Here is a 19289-nt window from a genome sequence, read left to right on the forward strand (position 1 = left end):
TCCGTTGTGTCCTCCTCCCAGAGTGCGAAGAGCCTTGGCGTGACCCTGGACAACACCCTGTCGTTCTCCGCTAACATCAAGGCGGTGACCCGATCCTGTAGGTTCATGCTCTACAACATTCGGAGAGTACGACCCTGCCTTACACAGGAAGCAGCACAGGTCCTAATCCAGGCACTTGTTATCTCCCGTCTGGATTACTGCAACTCGCTGTTGGCTGGGCTCCCTGCCTGTGCCATTAAACCCCTACAACTCATCCAGAATGCCGCAGCCCGTCTGGTGTTCAACCTTCCCAAGTTCTCTCACGTCACCCCCCTCCTCCGCACACTCCACTGGCTTCCAGTTGAAGCTCGCATCTGTTACAAGACCATGGTGCTTGCCTATGGAGCTGTGAGGGGAACGGCACCTCCGTACCTTCAGGCTCTGATCAGTCCCTACACCCAAACGAGGGCATTGCGTTCATCCACCTCTGGCCTGCTGGCTCCCCCTACCTCTGCGGAAGCATAGTTCCCGCTCAGCCCAGTCAAAACTGTTCGCTGCTCTGGCACCCCAATGGTGGAACAAGCTCCCTCACGACGCCAGGACAGCGGAGTCACTCACCACCTTCCGGAGACATTTGAAACCCCACCTCTTTAAGGAATACCTGGGATAGGATAAAGTAATCCTTCTACCCCTCCCTTACTCCAACCCCCCCCCCCCCCCAAAATGCACCAATTTGTAAGTCGTAAATGTAAAATGTAAATGTGATTTTGATCATGTGGTTCCTATGCAAGGGTTTAGTAACAACAGTTGTGATTTTCAATCGTCAGACCAAGAAATAAACACTTGATTAAGCTGTCCCAGTTTTTCTGAATTCACCATACTGTATGTCCATGGCCCTTTAAGAAACTCCATGTTTTCGCAACATGTGATACGTCAACATAAAAAGCGGATGATGATGATGTTATGTAAAAAAAAAAAAAAAAAAAAAAGAGGAAAAGAAATAAGTCCGAAGTGAGTCGAGGTCCATGTAGCCTACAGTCCGCAGGTAAGCGCTCTCCTTTCATATTTCCTTTCCCCCACGATGGTTATGGCAGTGACTAGTGTTGAGGTCGATATCAGTAGCCGCCTCGCAGTTTGAGGGTCTGTAACTGGATGAAACTAGATCCCTTTGCAACTGTACGGTACGTGTTTCATATCTACATGCGGAGTCTCATCCACCTGACATGTCTTATAAATAAATATCGCACTTCTATTTTTATTTTCCCTCAATCGTTTTGTATCAGCTGTTTTTGACGCTTCATGCGCAGTGCTCGGGCAGATACTGAGACTCGAGTTTGAGTGGCAGGCGAGAACAGAAAGTCCAGTGACATCAAGCCACTCGGAGTAGGCTAGAGAGGACGGACACATGTTTACCCCGATCTGCTTTGAACTCGTGTCACAGCGGATAAGACTACTTGACAAATTGTTGCTATATTGAGTCACACAGGTGAGAGCATACCCGCGCATCATTCTCCAAGACATAAGTTGGTTTTTTTCTTTTCCCATAACCATTTGCAACAGTTAAAGTAATGGAATAAAGGAGCCTAATGTTACTCCTTATAGTCCAGTGAATTTAGATGTTCTGTTTACAGGCGAATTGGGTCGAAGCCAAAACAGCCAAATACTCCATTTACAGTAAATGTGAATCGATTTTCAATTGTGGTACGGTTCTAGAAACAAATCCCTCTACTTTCATATCACATCAAAATAATTTCACGAATGCAAAATACACACTTACTGTGCGGCGGTCAGTGCTGTTTTAAGATTAGGGAAGACGAATATATATTGTGATGACCTGACTAGATCATAAAAGAACAACTGTCCAGACAGAGGATTGAGTTTACGAATGGACGGTTTATTAAACCAACTTTACACAGGCTACTGTTTGGCCGTAGCCCACGCCAAATAAATGAAAGATAACCAACAAGCCAATCGTGACCTTCTCTTGTGAAGCCCAGACGTAAAAAGAGAGAGAACAAAGGCTAAACCTGGTCTTAACTTCCAATGCTCCATCCCCCTGCCCAACCCCCTCCACGCCACTCCGCCAACCGCCAGGATGCCCGGCATCAGAACATTCCAGGCATTCCCGTGATTGGCAGATAGCAGGTTGATTGACATGTCGGACCCCGCGAACACTGGGTACTGGTAGGTACAACACAACCATCTACTAGCCTAACACATAACACACAGCTGTCTGTGCGGGTCGCTACACAGCCCCCCACCACAAAGTCCCTCGTCCCCGAGGGAACAAACAAAGTCTCTGAAGCGACCCGGAGGTCTCCTTTGCCTGCGTGGCTGTGATGGCCGCAGAGTGCCCCTCTGGGAACCAGGGGATGAAGGCAAGGACATGGGGGACAAGGAAGCGGGAACGGGTAGTACAGTCCGTGGCTCTGGGGAACCACGCGGTGACACAGGGGAGTGGGCTGTCTGGAGCCTTGTCTGCGGCACCTGGGGGTGGGTGCCTGGAGAATGTCATTGCCAGAGAGGGGAATTGTGGGGGGTTCCTGGGGTTTGGGGAGAAGAGGCCCCTCTATATGGGGCTAACCTGTCCCGGTGCAGTGTCACCTTTCTCCCCCTGGGAGGAAGCTGCACCCGGTAAACAACCTCCCCCTACCCTCTCCAGGACACTGCAGGGTCCCACCCAGTGACTGTCCAACTTGGGGCATCTGCCTTTTTTTCCTTAGCGGGCTGTAGACCCAGACCAGCTCCCCAGCCACAAAGTGCCTTCCCCGGGTGTGCACGTCATAGTTCCTCTTCTGCCTCACACCTGCATTCAGCAGCTGCTCTCTGGCGAAGGTGTGGGCTGTCTCCAGGCGGTCCTGGAGTCTCCGGGCATACTCCGGCCCCGGGGAAACATGAGGGCTATCCAGGGGCCGACCAAACGCCATCTCCGCAGGGGTACGGATCTCTCTCCCCAGCATGAGGAGGGCAGGCGTGCAGGAGGTGGAGTCTTGGACAGCGGAGCGGCATGCCATGAGGACCATAGGCAGGTGCTTGTCCGAGTCACGCTGGTGTTTGGAAGAGACGATGGCCAGCTGCTGTCCAAGCGTTTTGTTGAAGCGCTCCACAAGGCCATCACTTTGAGGATGGAGAGGAGTAGTGCGGGTCTTGTGCATACCCAGCCTCTCACACATGGTGGCGAACACACGGGACTCAAAGTTTCTGCCTTGGTCGCTGTGGATGGACTCTGCAGCTCCAAACCTGCTGAACATCCCCGCTGTCAGGGCGTCGACGATGGTCTCTGCCTCCTGGTCAGGCAGAGCATAGGCCTCGGGCCATTTTGTGAAATAGTCCATGGCCGTGAGCACCCAGCGGTTTCCACTGTCTGTGGTGGGGAACGGCCCAACTACATCCACTCCCACCCTCTCCATGGGAGCCCCCCACTGGGAACTGTTGGAGCTGAGCATGAGAGCGGCCTGGGGGCCCCTTTCTCGCTGTGCAGTTGTCACAGCGGCGGCAAAAGTCTTCCACATCCCTCTTGTGCTGCCCCCAGTAAAAGCCCTGACGGAGGCGGCGCAGTGTTTTTGTGACCCCAAAGTGTCCAGTCCCCACCCCCCCCATGAGTACTCTGGAGCACAGCCTCCCGCAATGCTTTTGGGACCACCACCTGCCACCTCTCCTCCCCGTAGCTGACTCCTTCCATGCCCGCTGTAACACGCCATCAGCCAGCCGCAGTCGCTCAAACTTTGACCACAACCCTTTGGTCGCGAGTGAGAGTGCTGTCACCTCTTCCCATGGTGGCCTCACCTGCGCCTCTACCCACTGTAGCACTGGCTGTAGGTCTGTGTCCCGTCCCTGCTGCTGCCCCCATTCAGCCACGTCGACAGTCTGCAGCTCACAGCAGACAGGCCCGCTCGCCCGACACACTGTGGCACAGACCCCCTCCTCTGCACACAGCTCTCTCTCCCGTCCCTCTCTCCGTTCACAGTGGCGGCAGCAGTCTGCAGTACAGGGCCGACGGGACATGGCGTCGGCGTTGGAGTGGCGTGCCCCTGCCCTGTGCACCACCGTGAAGTCATACGGCTGAAGCTCCTCCAACCAGCGTGCCACCTGCCCCTCTGGCTCTCTGAAAGACATGAGCCACTGGAGAGCAGAGTGGTCAGTCCTTACAGTAAAAGGCAGACCACCCAGGTAGTACTTGAAGTGTTTGACGGAAGCCACAACAGCCAAGAGCTCCCGCCGGGTGACACAGTAGCGGCGCTCATGTTTGTCAAATGTTTTGCTGAAGTACGCCACCGCTCTCTCCCCCTCTGGCCCCACCTGGGCCAGCACCCCACCCATGCCCACATTGCTCGCGTCTGTGTCCAGGATAAAGGGCAATGTGAGGTCAGGTGGGGCGAGCACGGGGGCCTCGATCAGTGCACGTTTGAGGGTGTTGAACGCCTCCTCACACTCCACTGTCCAAGTGAAAGCCTTGTCCTTCGGCAGCAGGCGGTTCAGTGGAGCAGCAACGCTTGAGAAGCCCCGTACAAACCTCCTGTAGTACGAGGCCAGGCCCAGGAAGCTCTTCAGCTGACGCTGGTCGGTGGGGGTGGGCCAGTCTCTGACAGCCGCTACCTTGTCCTCCATGGTGCTGATCCCCTCCTTCCCCACTCGGTGGCCCAAGAAGGACACCTCTCTCCTCATGAAGTGGCACTTCTCGGGGTGGAGCTTCAGACCTGCGGCAGCCACCCTCTCCAGCACACACCGTAGCGCCCCCAGGGCTGACTGGAAGGAGCTGCCATGGGCCAGGATGTCATCGAGGTATACCAGACACTGCTGTCGGGGGATGCCATCCAGCACCCTGTCCATCAAACGCTCAAAAGTAGCTGGAGCGTTGCACAGGCCAAAGCACAGGACCTTGAACTGCCAGTGTCCTCTGTTAGTGGAGAACGCAGTTTTGGCTCTGGCCTCTGGGGAGAGGGGCACCTGCCAGTAGCCACTGCGGAGGTCTAGTGAGGAGAACCAGGAGGACCCCCTAACCAGGTCCAGCGACTCATCGATACGTGGTATGGGGTATGAGTCCTTCCTGGTTACCTCATTCAGCCGCCTGTAGTCCGCACAGAACCTCAGCTTGCCCCCTTCTTCGGAACCATGACGACTGGCGCCGCCCAGGGGCTGTCTGAGGGCTCAATGAAGTCTGCCCGCTGCATCTCCAACACAGCCTTGTCTGCCGCCTCCTGGCGTGCCAGCGGGATACGGCGGGGACGCATCTTGATAGGTCGAGCATCACCTGTGTCGATCTCATGCTGCACCAGATGAGTCTGACCCACCTCTTCCTCACTCAGCGCAAAGCTGTCTCTGAATTCAAACAGCAACTGCCTCAACCGTTCCTGCTGCTCGGGGTCAAGACCAACACAGTTCCTCCCCCATATCTCCCTCACTGCAGACAGTGTCCTCTCCCCTCCCATCTGGGGTAGCTGGGCTGGGGGGCGCGGCCCGGGGCTCACAGAGGACTGTGTCGTGGAGGTAGCTGGGGGAATGTAGCAACGCCGTAGGTGACAGGGGGCTGGGGAAAAGTCACACCCAGATGTGGGGGGAGGGGGGCAGCCATGAGTCTCTGCTGCTTTAACTGTTGGAGTAAAGGGTTTGTTGGGTTGAGTGAATGTGACATTAGGGGCCATGGTGACCTCCGGCCCTCCCTGGAAGCTCAGTGTGCCCCTATTTAGGTCTAACTGGCAGCCTGTGCTCCTAAGAAAGTCCAACCCCAGGATACAAGGGTCCTGCACAGCCGCCACCCACACAGGATGACGCACAGTCCTGCCCCCTACTGTCAGAGTCATTATTCCCTTCCCTTTCATGGGTGCCAGCTCACCTGTGACTGTGCGGAGCTGCACAGTTGTAGGCTCACACTGAGTCCAACCTGGCACAATATCTGGCCTCACCAGGGTTACTGTGGACCCAGTGTCCACCAGGGCGGAGCAGGGCACAACACAGGTCCGGCCCACCACAACAACAGGCTCCATCCGCTTGCCCTCGTCTGCTTCTGGGGGAAGTGGAGCCTTGCTTCCCCGTCTGTGCCGGTGGGCTCCTCCTGAAGAAGATGGTGGTTGGGATAGAAAGCCAGGGGTCCGCACTACCCGGTCTATGCGGACCCCGAGCCGTTTCCCTGAGCTCTGGGGGACATGGGGCAATCTCGGCGCAGATGGCCTGGCTGGCCACAACCCCAGCAGACCCTGGGACCAGGGCGTGTGTTTCGTGCCGCCTGTAGCGACACAGCACGAATGAGTTCTGTCATTTCAGCCACCCATGCAGGCTTTTCCGGCTCCAGGCTGCTCTGCCCCCCAGCTCGCACAGAGGGTCTGTCTCCCTGCACCCCCACCAAAGCCCCAGCTGAAGCCCCAGCCCACACCAGCTCCCTCTCCAAAGCCATCTCCAAGGCTACCTGCAATGACTCAGGATGAGCCAGCTGGGTCTGTATGCGCAGCTCCGTAGGAGAGAGCGCCTGTATGAACTGGTCCCGTGCTAGCTCGCTCTGCACGGAGGGGGGCATGTGAGCATATGCCCGCCGAGAGAGGCTCTCAATGTCATTAGCTAGCACCCGTAGAGGCTCTCCAGGCTGCCTGCGTCTATTACTCAGTTCGGAGCGCAGTAGCCCGGGCTGTACACACTGTCCATAGCGCCTCCTCAGTGCTCCCACTAAAGCACCATAATCACGTCTGTCCTCGGGGCTAATCAATATCAAACAAGCCAGAGCTTCATCCGTGAAGCATAACGCCAACTGCAGTGCCCTATCTTCATCCGACCACCCCCTAAAATGAGCTAACAGTTCAAACTGAGCATGAAATGCTTCCCAATCCGCCTTACCGGAATACTTCGGGGTCTTAACGGATACGGACGCAGCCGGGAACTGGGCGCCGCCATGTTTGTTTACATCCTGAGCCCCAGATTCCTCGTCCCGCCGCGTCGACGTCACCCCTTCGGTCCGCCCACCAGAATCCGCGCGAAACACAGTCGACGAAGCACTCATGCCCGCTTCAGCCGCCATCACTCTAACGTCCTCCCTCAAGCGACCTCTGGGCTCCGATGCCCTGGCGATCTCCTCAGCCAGAACCCCGACGTCCATGCACACGCACCTCCTTGGCCATAATCGTCCCCTACCTCCACCTTCACTTTCGGATTCCCTCGAAGCATCTTCAACCCCCGTTCTCACCTACGGTAGCTAGCCACAGAAGTCAGCTAGCTAGCTGGCTAACTTTTATCAACGTTTTTACTTCTGACACCAATGTGATGACCTGACTAGATCATAAAAGAACAACTGCCCAGACAGAGGATTGAGTTTACGAATGGACGGTTTATTAAACCAACTTTACACAGGCTACTGTTTGGCCGTAGCCCACGCCAAATAAATGAAAGATAACCCACAAGCCAATTGTGACCTTCTCTTGTGAAGCCCAGACGTAAAAGAGAGAGAACAAAGGCTAAACCTGGTCTTAACTTCCAATGCTCCATCCCCCTGCCCAACCCCCCTCCACGCCACTCCGCCAACCGCCAGGATGCCCGGCATCAGAACATTCCAGGCATTCCCGTGATTGGCAGATAGCAGGTTGATTGACATGTCGGACCCCGCGAACACTGGGTACTGGTAGGTACAACACAACCATCTACTAGCCTAACACATAACACACAGCTGTCTGTGCGGGTCGCTACAATATATTTGTATGGTCACGGCCTTATTTCTATTACAGCATATTGGGTGACTGTCATTCATATTCCATTCACCCAGCTCAATGGAACATCAATAGGTTTAGGCTTCTTACTACATGATACTCGAATTTTCCATATACCCATCATGAGATTGCTACAACCTAGTCTACTAATGAAAGTTTATAATGTAGATGCACAGGTTGAATTTTGAGTAATCAAGGTGACAGACAGTGACACATTCAATACTGCCTTGCACACTATTGCCTGCATCTAGCTGATCTAGGGTGTAATCATTAGTCCAAACAGTTGCGAATTAGTTTCTATCCTTTTTAGAAACGTTTTTTTCTACAGAATCGGCAGAATGAATACATCCTTGATCACCTGCACACACATTTCACTTTCACAGCAGACACATGCAAACAGCATCATCACTTTGCTCGTTGTATAATTCCTTCTCGCCTCTACACGCTCTCCTCCTCTCACCTTTTCCCTTCGCTTGTGGACTTCAGTGCACAACACATCAGCTGTCTGTGACCGAGCAAAAAAAAAAAACTTTCCAAGCCAAACCTTCATACCATAACCGCTACACACAGCCTACAACGTTATCACCATATTAGCTAACGTCATAGTCAACATAGCTACTAGAACTAACGCGTCAGTAAATCCGCTACAATCACGCAGTACAGTGTGGAGCAAGCAGGTTAGCAGTTACACCGGTGGGCAACGGTGGCAATACATTTATAAAACCGAAAGCTTGCCTGGACTTGGAAGAGTTCCAGTGTTGGATAGCCTAGCTAACCTAAATAGCATGCCTCTCTGTTTGAGCCGGATGTTTGAGTAGTTGGCTAAATTAGCTAAAGTGAAAGAAATACAACGAAATATAGCTCTCTCTCTGCATCTCCTTAACTTTAAGAAATTAATTTGTTCAAAACTGTTCATCTATTGACTTTCTCTCTCTTTGAGTCACCTACTCACCACATTGTATGCCTGCTAGCTAGCTGTAGCTTATGCTTTCAGTGCTAGATTCATTCTCTGATCCTTTGATTGGGTGGACAACATGTCAGTTCATGCTGCTGGAGCTCTGATAGGTTGGAGGACGTCCTCCGGAAGTTGTCATAATTACTGTAAGTCTATGCAAGTGGGTGAGAACCATGAGCCTCCTAGGTTTTGTATTGAAGTCAATGTACCCAGAGGAGGACGGAAAATAGCTGTCCTCTGGCTACACCATGGTTCTACCTGTAGACCTTAATTGCAAAACAGTGTGTTTTAATCAGTTATTTGGTGATGTTTAGTATAGTTTTATCTAAAAATGACAACTTTTTAATGTTTCATTATTTTTATGAAATTCACTGAGTAGGATGGTCCTCCCCTTCCTCCTCTGAGGAGCCTCCACTGCTGTACACTGTTTTAAGGGAGTGAACGTTATTTATAATAAGGGTTACATGGAGAAAATCTGACCTCTCTGAAATGAAAATTAAGCAAAATATATTTTACCTAAACGATCCCTGAATGCTTTAAAAAAAAAAAAAAAAGTGACCCTCCTCTATACCCAAAATAATAATTAAAACATAAAATGAATAGCAGAGAACATGCGTACCGTTTACCCTCACTTCTTGGACAGACCAGAGCTTTAGATATGCAATTTTAAAAACTGTTCTTCGTCCTGTAAGCATTACATGGCAACGCAGGAATGTTGATAGCACACAGGGCTGCGGGAGAAAAGGTTGTGGGTTCGCAGACCACCGTGGAGAAGAGTAAGGGTGGATAGATCTCCTTTATAGTAAAAGCGTTGCATGAATCCATCATCGTGTTTGCAGGTCTGTGAAAAAAATATCATTTTACATATTAGCAGAATATTTTTTAATACCACACAAATTACCGAAATTACAGGCTAAGAATGGACAGAGAGATAGGCCTATGTGTTCATCGTATCATATTTCTCCAATGTAAAAAATCAATGTCTTGTTTGCAATGAAACTGTCCCTGTTTGCAAATAATTTAATCTGAAATGTCATTAGGAATCTGAGCATGGTACTTTCAAAAGTTAGTCCTACCTTTCCACCCCAGACAGAGTAGGCCTACCGACACAGAAAAATGTAAGCTTTAACTGCTGGCTAACTCTTCTGTTTCTTAACCCAACAAGAGAATATCCCAAGTGTTTCCACAAAAGCTGTCTGGGTTTAAACATCTTGTCTAAACAGCGCCGGAGAAGATGGCTGCCATTTTACAGCCCTCTAACCAATTGTACTATTATGTGTGTTTTTCCGCGTTATTTGTAATTTATTTTGTACATAATGTTTCTGCCATCGTCTCTTATAACCAAAAAGAGCTTCTGGATATCAGGACAGCGATTACTCACCTCGTATTGGACGAAGATTTTTTCTTCAACGAGGCGGCCGCGAAGGATATCATACAGACACCCGACAAGGCCCAAATCACCGTCATTCGCGTGAGGAAGAGACGGAGATATCGTGGACGTAGATCGGGGTGCCTTGTAAGGATCCGACGGCGAGCGAGTAAACTGCCTCTTCCATCAATCCTATTAGCCAACGTTCAATCATTGGAGAACAAATTGGACGACTTAAGATTACGGTTATCCTACCAACGGGACATTAAAAACTGTAATATCTTATGTTTCACCGAGTCGTGGCTGAACGACGACATGGATTTCACACAGCTAGCGGGCTATACGCTACATCGGCAGGATAGAACGGCTGACTCCGGTAAGACAAGGGGTGGCGGTCTGTGTATATTTGTAAACAACAGCTGGTGCACAAAATCAAATACTAAGGAAGTCTCGAGGTTTTGCTCGCCTGAGGTAGAGTATCTTATGATAAGCTGTAGACCACACTATTTACCAAGAGAGTTTTCATCTATATTTTTCATAGCTGTCTATTTACCACCACAAACCAATGCTGGCATTAAGATTGCACTGAATTGTTTTTGGACACAGGTCCAGGAATGGCTAAAGGATTGCAATATTTACCTGGAACTAACCTTGCAGATAGCATTACTGGGTGATCTGAAAAGTCATAGTCAATCAATCAATAATATAATAATAGTTTTAGCAAAAATGTTTATTTTTAATTCACAATCTGTAGAAGCAATGAGAATAGAAAGGTTCAGAACTTTTGTAAAACATCACAGTATGGTTGAAATATATATGGCAAATAGAAATCCTATATGGATGGTGTTAAGAGATAGATGGGAGGTATTGAATAGAGTTGAAGGATGGGACTAATAACAAATAACAACAAATAATAACAAAGATAGCTAATAATGTAAGCATACTGTGTCCATAATAAGTATATAGGTTGTATGTTGGGAGCTTTTGGGAAAGAGCACAGTTAGAAAGATATGGCATTTAGAAGCAAACCGGATGGACATCATGAAAATGATCGGAGAGGTTTAGAGTAGAAGAAGTTCAGGAGCAAAAAAATAAATAAGTGGATGTGTATATGTGTGTGTGTGTGTATGTGTGTGTGTATATATATATATATATATATATATATATATATATATATATATATATATATATATATATATATATGTATATATATATATATATATATATATGTGTGTATGTATGTATGTATGTATGTATGTATGTATATATGTGTGTATATATATATATATATATATATATGGATATAGAATTATTGTAAAATTAACTCTGTCCATAAGGTGTAGATAGTAATTATAGACCGGAAGTAGAGGCCTGGGCGTTGTTGTTCACTAATTTACTCCAAGTAGGGAAAGGATGGTGGGGTTGAAAAGTAATAAAGGGGAATATATATATATAAAAAATAAAAAAAAACATGGGGGATTGGAAGTGATGCAGACAATTACATTGATAGAAGATACAATCTATCTGCAATATTAAGCTGATCCATCCCCCCCCCCCAAAAAAAAAAAAAAAAAAAAAAAGATTGCACTGAATGAGTTGTACAAGGCCATAAATCAACAGGAAAACGCTCATCCAGATGCAGCGCTCCTAGTGGCCGGGGACTTTAATGCAGGGAAACTTAAATCCGTTCTACCTAATTTCTACCAGCATGTTAAATGTGCAACCAGAGGAAAAAAAACTCTAGACCACCTTTACTCCACACACAGAGACGCATACAAAGCTCTCCCTCGCCCTCCATTTGGCAAATCTGACCATAACTCTATCCTCCTGATTCCTGCTTATAAGCAAAAACTAAAGTAGGAAGCACCAGTGACTCGGTTAATAAAAAAGTGGTCAGATGACGCAGATGCTAAGCTACAGGACTGTTTTGCTAGCACAGACTGGAACATGTTCCAGGATTCTTCAGACAGCATTGAGGAGTACACCACATCAGTCACTGGCTTCATCAATAAGTGCATCGATGATGTCGTCCCCACAGTGACCGTACGTACATACCCCAACCAGAAGCCATGGATTACAGGAAATATCCGCACTGAGCTAAAGGGTAGAGCTGCCGCTTTCAAGGAACGGGACTCTAACCCGGACGCTTATAAGAAATCCCGCTATGACCTCCGACGAACCATCAAACAGGCAAAGAGTCAATACAGGACTAAGATTGAATCATACTACACTGGCTCTGACGCTCGTCCGGATGTGGCAGGGCTTGAAAACTATTACAGACTACAAAGGGAAGCACAGCCGCGAGCTGCCCAGTGACACAAGCCTACCAGACGAGCTAAACCACTTCTATGCTCGCTTCGAGGCAAGCAACACTGAAGCATGCATGAGAGCACCAGCTGTTCCGGATGACTATGTGATCACACTCTCCGTAGCCGATGTGAGTAAGACTTTTAAGCAGGTCAACATTCACAAGGCCGCAGGGCCAGACGGATTACCAGGACGTGTACTCCGAGCATGTGCTGACCAACTGGCAAGTGTCTTCACTGACATTTTCAACATGTCCCTGACTGAGTCTGTAATACCAACATGTTTCAAGCAGACCACCCCATGCCCAAGGACTCTAAGATAACCTGCCTAAATGACTACCGACCCGTAGCACTGACGTCTGTAGCCATGAAGTGCTTTGAAAGGCTGGTCATGGCTCACATCAACAGCATTATCCCAGAAACCCTAGACCCACTCCAATTTGCATACCGCCCCAACATATCCACAGATGATGCAATCTCTATTGCACTCCACACTGCCCTTTCCCAACTGGACAAGAGGAACACCTACGTGAGAATGCTATTCATTGACTACAGCTCAGCATTCAACACCATAGTGCCCTCTAAGCTCATCACTAAGCTAAGGATCCTGGGACTAAACACCTCCCTCTGCAACTGGATCCTGGACTTCCTGACGGGCCGCCCCCAGGTGGTAAGGGTAGGTATCAACACATCTGCCACACTGATCCTCAACACAGGGGCCCCTCAGGGGTGCGTGCTCAGTCCCCTCCTGTACTCTCTGTTCACCCATGACTGCATGGCCAGGCACGACTCCAACACCATCATTAAGTTTGCCGACGACACAACAGTGGTAGGCCTGATCACCGACAACGATGAGACAGCCTATAGGGAGGAGGTCAGAGACCTGGCCGTGTGGTGCCAGGACAACAACCTCTCCCCCAACGTGACCAAGACAAAGGAGATGATTGTGGACTACAGGGAAAAAAAGAGGACTGAGCACGCCCCCATTCTCATCGACGGGGCTGTAGTGGGACAGGTTGAGAGCTTCAAGTTCCTTGGTGTCCACATCACCAACGAACTATCATGGTCCAAACACACCAAGACAGTCGTGAAGAGGGCACGACAAAGCCTATTCCCCCTCAGGAGACTGAAAAGATTTGGCATGGGTCCTCAGATCCTCAAAAAATTCTACAGCTGCACCATCGAGACCATCCTGACTGGTTGCATCACCGCCTGGTATGGCAACTGCTTGGCCTCCGACCGCAAGGCACTACAGAGGGTAGTGCGTACAGCCCAGTACATCACTGGGGCCAAGCTTTCTGCCATCCAGGACCTCTATACCAGGCGGTGTCAGAGGAAGGCCCTCAAAATTGTCAAAGACTCCAGCCACCCTAGTCATAGACTGTTCTCTCTGCTATCGCACGGCAAGCGGTACCGGAGTGCCAAGTCTAGGTCCAAAAGACTTCTCAAAAGCTTCTACCCCCAAGCCATAAGACTCCTGAACAGCTAATCATGGCTACCCGGACTATTTGCACTGCCCCCCCACCCCATCCTTTTTACGCTGCTGCTACTCTGTTAATGATTTATGCATAGTCACTTTAACTCTACCCAAATGTACATATTACCTCAACTACCTCAACTAGCCGGTGCCCCCGCACATTGACTCTGCAACGGTACCCCCCTGTATATATAGCCTCCCTACTGTCACTTTATTTTACTTCTGCTCTTTTTTCTCTCAACACTTTTTTTGTTGTTTTATTTTTACTTTTTTTGTAAAAAATAAATGCACTGTTGGTTAAGGGCTGTAAGTAAGCATTTCACTGTAATGTCTGCACCTGTTGTATTCGGCGCATGTGACCAATAAAATTTGATTTGATTTGAAAGTGAATAGCTTAATCAATTGATAGTGACAGAGTTAGATTACTTCCCAAGCAAAGTCCATTGTTTGTCTCCTTGGCTAAAGAAGGTTGTAGCTCCGCCTCTGAATGTCAAGGAAACAAAACAATGATATTCCCATACGTATCGGAGTCACGTCTTTCCTGGGTATTTTACAGCTTGTTTCTAGCATAAAGCAGCGTGGACCAAAGCGCTGTTATAAATCACTTTATATAATCGCATCCATTTTATTTTCTTCTAAATCTAAAGCTAACAAGTGTTTTTTTTGCCATTTTCTTTAATTAAAGGTAGGCCTATGGCATATCCTCTCATACCCCCTCAATTCAAGTCTTGGTTTTAACTTGTCAGTGAAGGGCTGTTATTTGAAGAGTGCATGGTGGGTGGAGGAATTGACCGACAAATCTATGGATATAGCAGCCTATAGCCTAATTTCGTCTGTGAAACAGGTAGGCCTACCTCTTATTTCTTAAATAGGAAGAAATAGGCTCCAACACAAAGCCCTCTTGTTATTAGTAAAGTCTAATTAAAATGAAGACTGTTGAAATTAATTATGCCTACTTTCAGCACCATGAGCTATCCATTTCTGATTGATTGTGCCGCGGCTGCTGTTTCAAGTTTCAGCACCACAATGTAAGTTACTCGAAGATGAGGGGTGGCAGAGATGAGGGGTGGCATCAGGTACCCATCGATATATACTGAACAAAAATATAAACGCAACATGTAAAGTATTGGTCCCATTTTTCATGAGCTCAAATAAAATATCCCAGAAATGTTCCATATGCACAAAAAACGTATTTCTCTCAAATGTTGTGCACAAATTTGTTTACATCCCTGTTAGTGAGCATTTCTCCTTTGCCAAGATAATCCATCCACCTGACAGGTGTGGCATATCAAGAAGCTGATTAAACAGCATGATCTTTACACAGGTGCACCTTGTGCTGGGGACAATAAAAGGCCACGCTAACATGTGCAGTTTTTTCGCACAATGCCACAGATGTCTCAAGTTTTGAGGGAGCTTGCAATTGGCATGCTGACTGCAGGAATGTCCACCAGAGCTGTTGCCAGAGAATGTAATGTTCATTTCTCTACCATAAGCCGCCTCTAATGTCATTTTAGAGAATTTGTCAGTACGTCCAACCGGCCTCACAACCGCAGACCACATGTAACCACCCCAGCCCAGGACCTCCACATCCAGCTTCTTCACCTGCGGGATCGTCTGAGACCAGCCACCTGGACAGCTGATGAAACTGAGGAGTATTTCTGTCTGTAATAAAGCCCTTTTGTGGGGAAAAATTCATTCTGATTGGCTGGGCCTGGCTCCCCATTGGGTGGGCCTATGCCCTCCCAGGCCCACCCGTGGCTGCGACCTTGCCCAGTCATGTGAAATTCATAGATTAGGGCATAGGCCCACCCAATGGGGAGCCAGGCCCAGCCAATCAGAATGAGTTTCTGATAGGATTTATCTGATTTTCTGCCAGAATCACTGGACCTTAACACCGGACCATCGCAACTAGCTAGCTGCAGCCGAATGGTTGTTGTTGGCTAATATCCACTTCCCGGCGTACCAGTTAGCCTTGAGCTAGACTCGAGCCAGGCCCATCTCCCGGCCATCTACCTCTCTGTCAACCGGACAGGACCTCCTAGTGTCGACACGGAGCCCCGCCGATCCATCACGTCTGGTCTGCCAACGTAATCGTCTGATGTGGTTTCAACAGGCTTCCCGTTGCGACGACCACGAATATCCATCTGCTAGCCCCGGCCCGCTAGCACGTGCCATCAACAACCGTGCCTCCTGCTCGCCTGTGCTTTAGCAGCCAATGATCTGCTCCCGGACTTACTTAGTGCTGTTCACTGGACCTTATGATCACTCAGCTACACAGCTGATGTCTGCTGGACTGTTCCTTTACACGGTATCCCATCCTGTTGATCTGTTTAGCCTCAGCCCAAACTTTCGTCGCCATTACCAGTTGTTGTCTTAGCCCTCTCCAATAACACCTGTGATTGCGTTATGCCTCTCTCCCATGTCAATATTTTAGCCTATTGCTGTTTGGGTTAGTTCTTATTATACAATTTCACTGTAGAGCCCCAAGTTCAGCTCAACCAGCCTCAGAGAGCTCCTTTGTCCCACCCCCCATACACGCGGAGACCGGCTCAATCGGTACCTCCAGTGATGCTATCTCTTTCATAGTTACCCAATGCTTAGGTGTACCTCCACTGTACTCATATCCTTCCATAGCCTTGTCTGTACATAATGCCCTGAATCTATTCTACAATTGCCGGAAATCTGCCCCCTTTCTCTGTACCCAACGCACTAGAAGACCAGTTCTTAAAACCTTTAGCCGTATCCTTATTCTATTCCTCCTCTGTTCCTCTGGTGATGTAGAGGTTAACCCAGGCCCTGTAGCCCCCAGTATCACTCCTACCCCCCAGGCGCTATCATTTGTTGACTTCTGTAACCGTAAAAGCCTTGGTTTCTTGCATATTAACATCAGATGTCTCATTGCGTTAGCACACTCTGCCAACCCTGATGTTCTAGCAGTGTCTGAATCTTGGCTTAGGAAGGCCACCAAAAATTCAGAAATGTCCATTCCAAACTACAACATTTTCCATCTAGATAGAACTGCCAAAGGGGGCGGAGTTGCAATCTACTGTAGAGATAGCCTGCGGAGCTCTATCATACTATCCAGGTCTGTGCCCAAACAGTTTGAGCTTCTACTAAAAATCCACCTTTCCAGAAATAAGTCTCTCACTGTTGCCGCTTGCTACAGACCCCCCTCAGACCCCAGTTGTGCCCTATACACCATATGTGAATTGCTTGCCCCCCATCTATCCTCAGAATTCGTACTGCTTGGTGACCTAAACTGGGATATGCTAACACCCCTGCCGTCCTACAATCTAAACTAGATGCCACTCACCACCTTCCGGAGACATTTGAAACCCCACCTCTTTAAGGAATACCTGGGATAGGATAAAGTAATCCTTCTACCCCCCCCAAAATTGTAAAGTGGTTATCCCACTGGCTATAGGGTGAACGCACCAATTTGTGAGTCGCTCTGGATAAGAGCGTCTGCTAAATGACGTAAATGTGCCCTTGAGCAAGGCACTTAACCCTAATTGCTCCTGTAAGTCGCTCTGGATAAGAGCGTCTGCTAAATGACTAAAATGTAAATGTAATATTCGTCGCCAAACCCACTGGCCCCAGGTCATCTATAAATCACTTCTAGGCAAATCCCCGCCTTATCTTAGATCATTGGTCACCATAGCAACACCCACCCATAGTATGCGTTCCAGCAGGTATATCTCACTGGTCATCCCCAAAGCCAACACCTCCTTTGGCCGCCATTCCTTCCAGTTCACTGCTGCAAATGACTGGAACGAACTGCAAAAATCTCTGAAGCTGGAGACACTTATCTCCCTCACTAACTTTAAGTATCAGTTGTCAGAGCAGCTTACCGATCACTGCACCTGTACACAGCCCATCTGTAATTAGCCCACCCAACTACCTCATCCCCATATTGTTATTTACATTGTTATTTATTTTGCTCATTTGCACCCCAGTATCTCTATTTGCACACCATCTTCTGCACATCTATCACTCCAGTGTTAGTACTAAATTGTAATTATTTTGGCCTATTTATTGCCTTACCTCCATAACTTACCACATTTGCACACACTGTATATATATTTTCTATTGTGTTATTGACTGTACGTTTTGTTTTTGTTTATTCCATATGTAACTCTGTGTTGTTGTTGTTTTTAATCGCACTGCTTTGCTTTATCTTGGCCAGGTCGCAATTGTAAATGAGAACTTGTTCTCAACTGGCTTACCTGGTTAAATAAAAAAGGGCCTAATGAATTCATTTAAATTGACTGATTTCTTTATATGAACTGTAATTCAGTAAAATCTTTGAAATTGTTGCATGTTGCGTTTATTTTTGTTCAGTGTAGATGACTTGGGATAATGATGATCTGCAACAGACGGCGCATCAGTATCAGAAATAAAAATGCAGCCAGACTGTCCTGCTACTGTGCCTTTCTAGACCATATAAACTGTGCAGAGTAGGACCCACAACTGATCCACATAACAGGGCTTTTTGTGCCATTTATTCAAATGACATTTTCACTGCAGTTTACAGCCTAGAGTAGAATTGTACTCACTTGAAAACAATAATGCAAATATTCATTGCATTGTGGTGTTGTAAGCTAGTCTAGGTAGGATAATTGTATTGTTCCTAAGGCCACACACATTTAATTTAGTGAGGCGGGCCAGCGGAATTGTTTTTCATTGTATAAAAAAAAATAAAGTTTAACCCTTGTAATAATACTTAACACCTAGCGACCTCACCAAGAGATGTTAGCCTTTTGGTATTGTAACGAACGGTGGGGCAGGGAATACAACTCTGGTCTCTGGCGTGAAAGACAAACACCGAACGCATCGTGCCAATAGGGTCAACCCACTTGCTGGGAATTGTAAGGTGGCTCATATAGCAAGGTTTGCTACACTGTCCCCTCCGTACTTGAAGGCACGTCAGCTCAGGGATTCTAACCAGTGACCTTTCGGTTACTGGCCCAACACTCTTAACCGCTAGGCTACCTACCACCCTCATCATGACTCATATAGCGAGGATTGTGACAGTATAATGGTTTTGGAATGACAGTCACAGGGACCAGGGTTTGAGTCCCAGTTGGGGTACCCCCCCCCCCAATCCACTACATTGGTGTCCGGTGTTGGAGAGCACCATTGAAAGCATGTCCCAGCCGAGTTTTAGTCTCAGTACATTTGTGTTAGGCTAGCAGTGTTTCTGTCAGGTTTCTGTACTGCACATGTGATGACAGAGTATGCAACACAAATGTGCCACCCTATTGAAACAAATCATCATGATATCATTCCGCCAGTTAGGCGTACTTTGAAGTCATTTAATTGGGAAGGTTTTTGGAGAAAAACGTTGAATGAATTTTTTTATAAGTGTTAACTTCAGGCTGACTACATCTATTGAGTTGCAAAGTCCAAGTCAACTTAAAGTATCTACAAAATTAGTTTTGCAGCGACACAATTCGAAAAGGAAGGCTACAGCTAAATTATCCTTTTACCGTTTGCGATTCACAAATAATTATTT

General features: G+C 48.1%; 1 protein-coding gene across 1 annotated transcript in view; it reads left to right on the forward strand.

The window, feature by feature from the left end:
• Positions 1-970: 970 nt before the first annotated feature.
• The window catches only part of LOC121539040 (bromo adjacent homology domain-containing 1 protein), a 53275-nt gene continuing 34956 nt past the window's right edge, over positions 971-19289 (forward strand). Inside the window, exon 1 of the mRNA XM_041847239.2 lies at positions 971-1024. The gene's annotated coding sequence lies outside the window, so the exon portion shown is untranslated. The remainder of the gene's footprint in view (positions 1025-19289) is intronic.

Source organism: Coregonus clupeaformis, chromosome 21 (assembly GCF_020615455.1).
Source record: "Coregonus clupeaformis isolate EN_2021a chromosome 21, ASM2061545v1, whole genome shotgun sequence".
In the NCBI taxonomy this organism is placed as follows: Eukaryota; Metazoa; Chordata; class Actinopteri; order Salmoniformes; family Salmonidae; genus Coregonus; species Coregonus clupeaformis.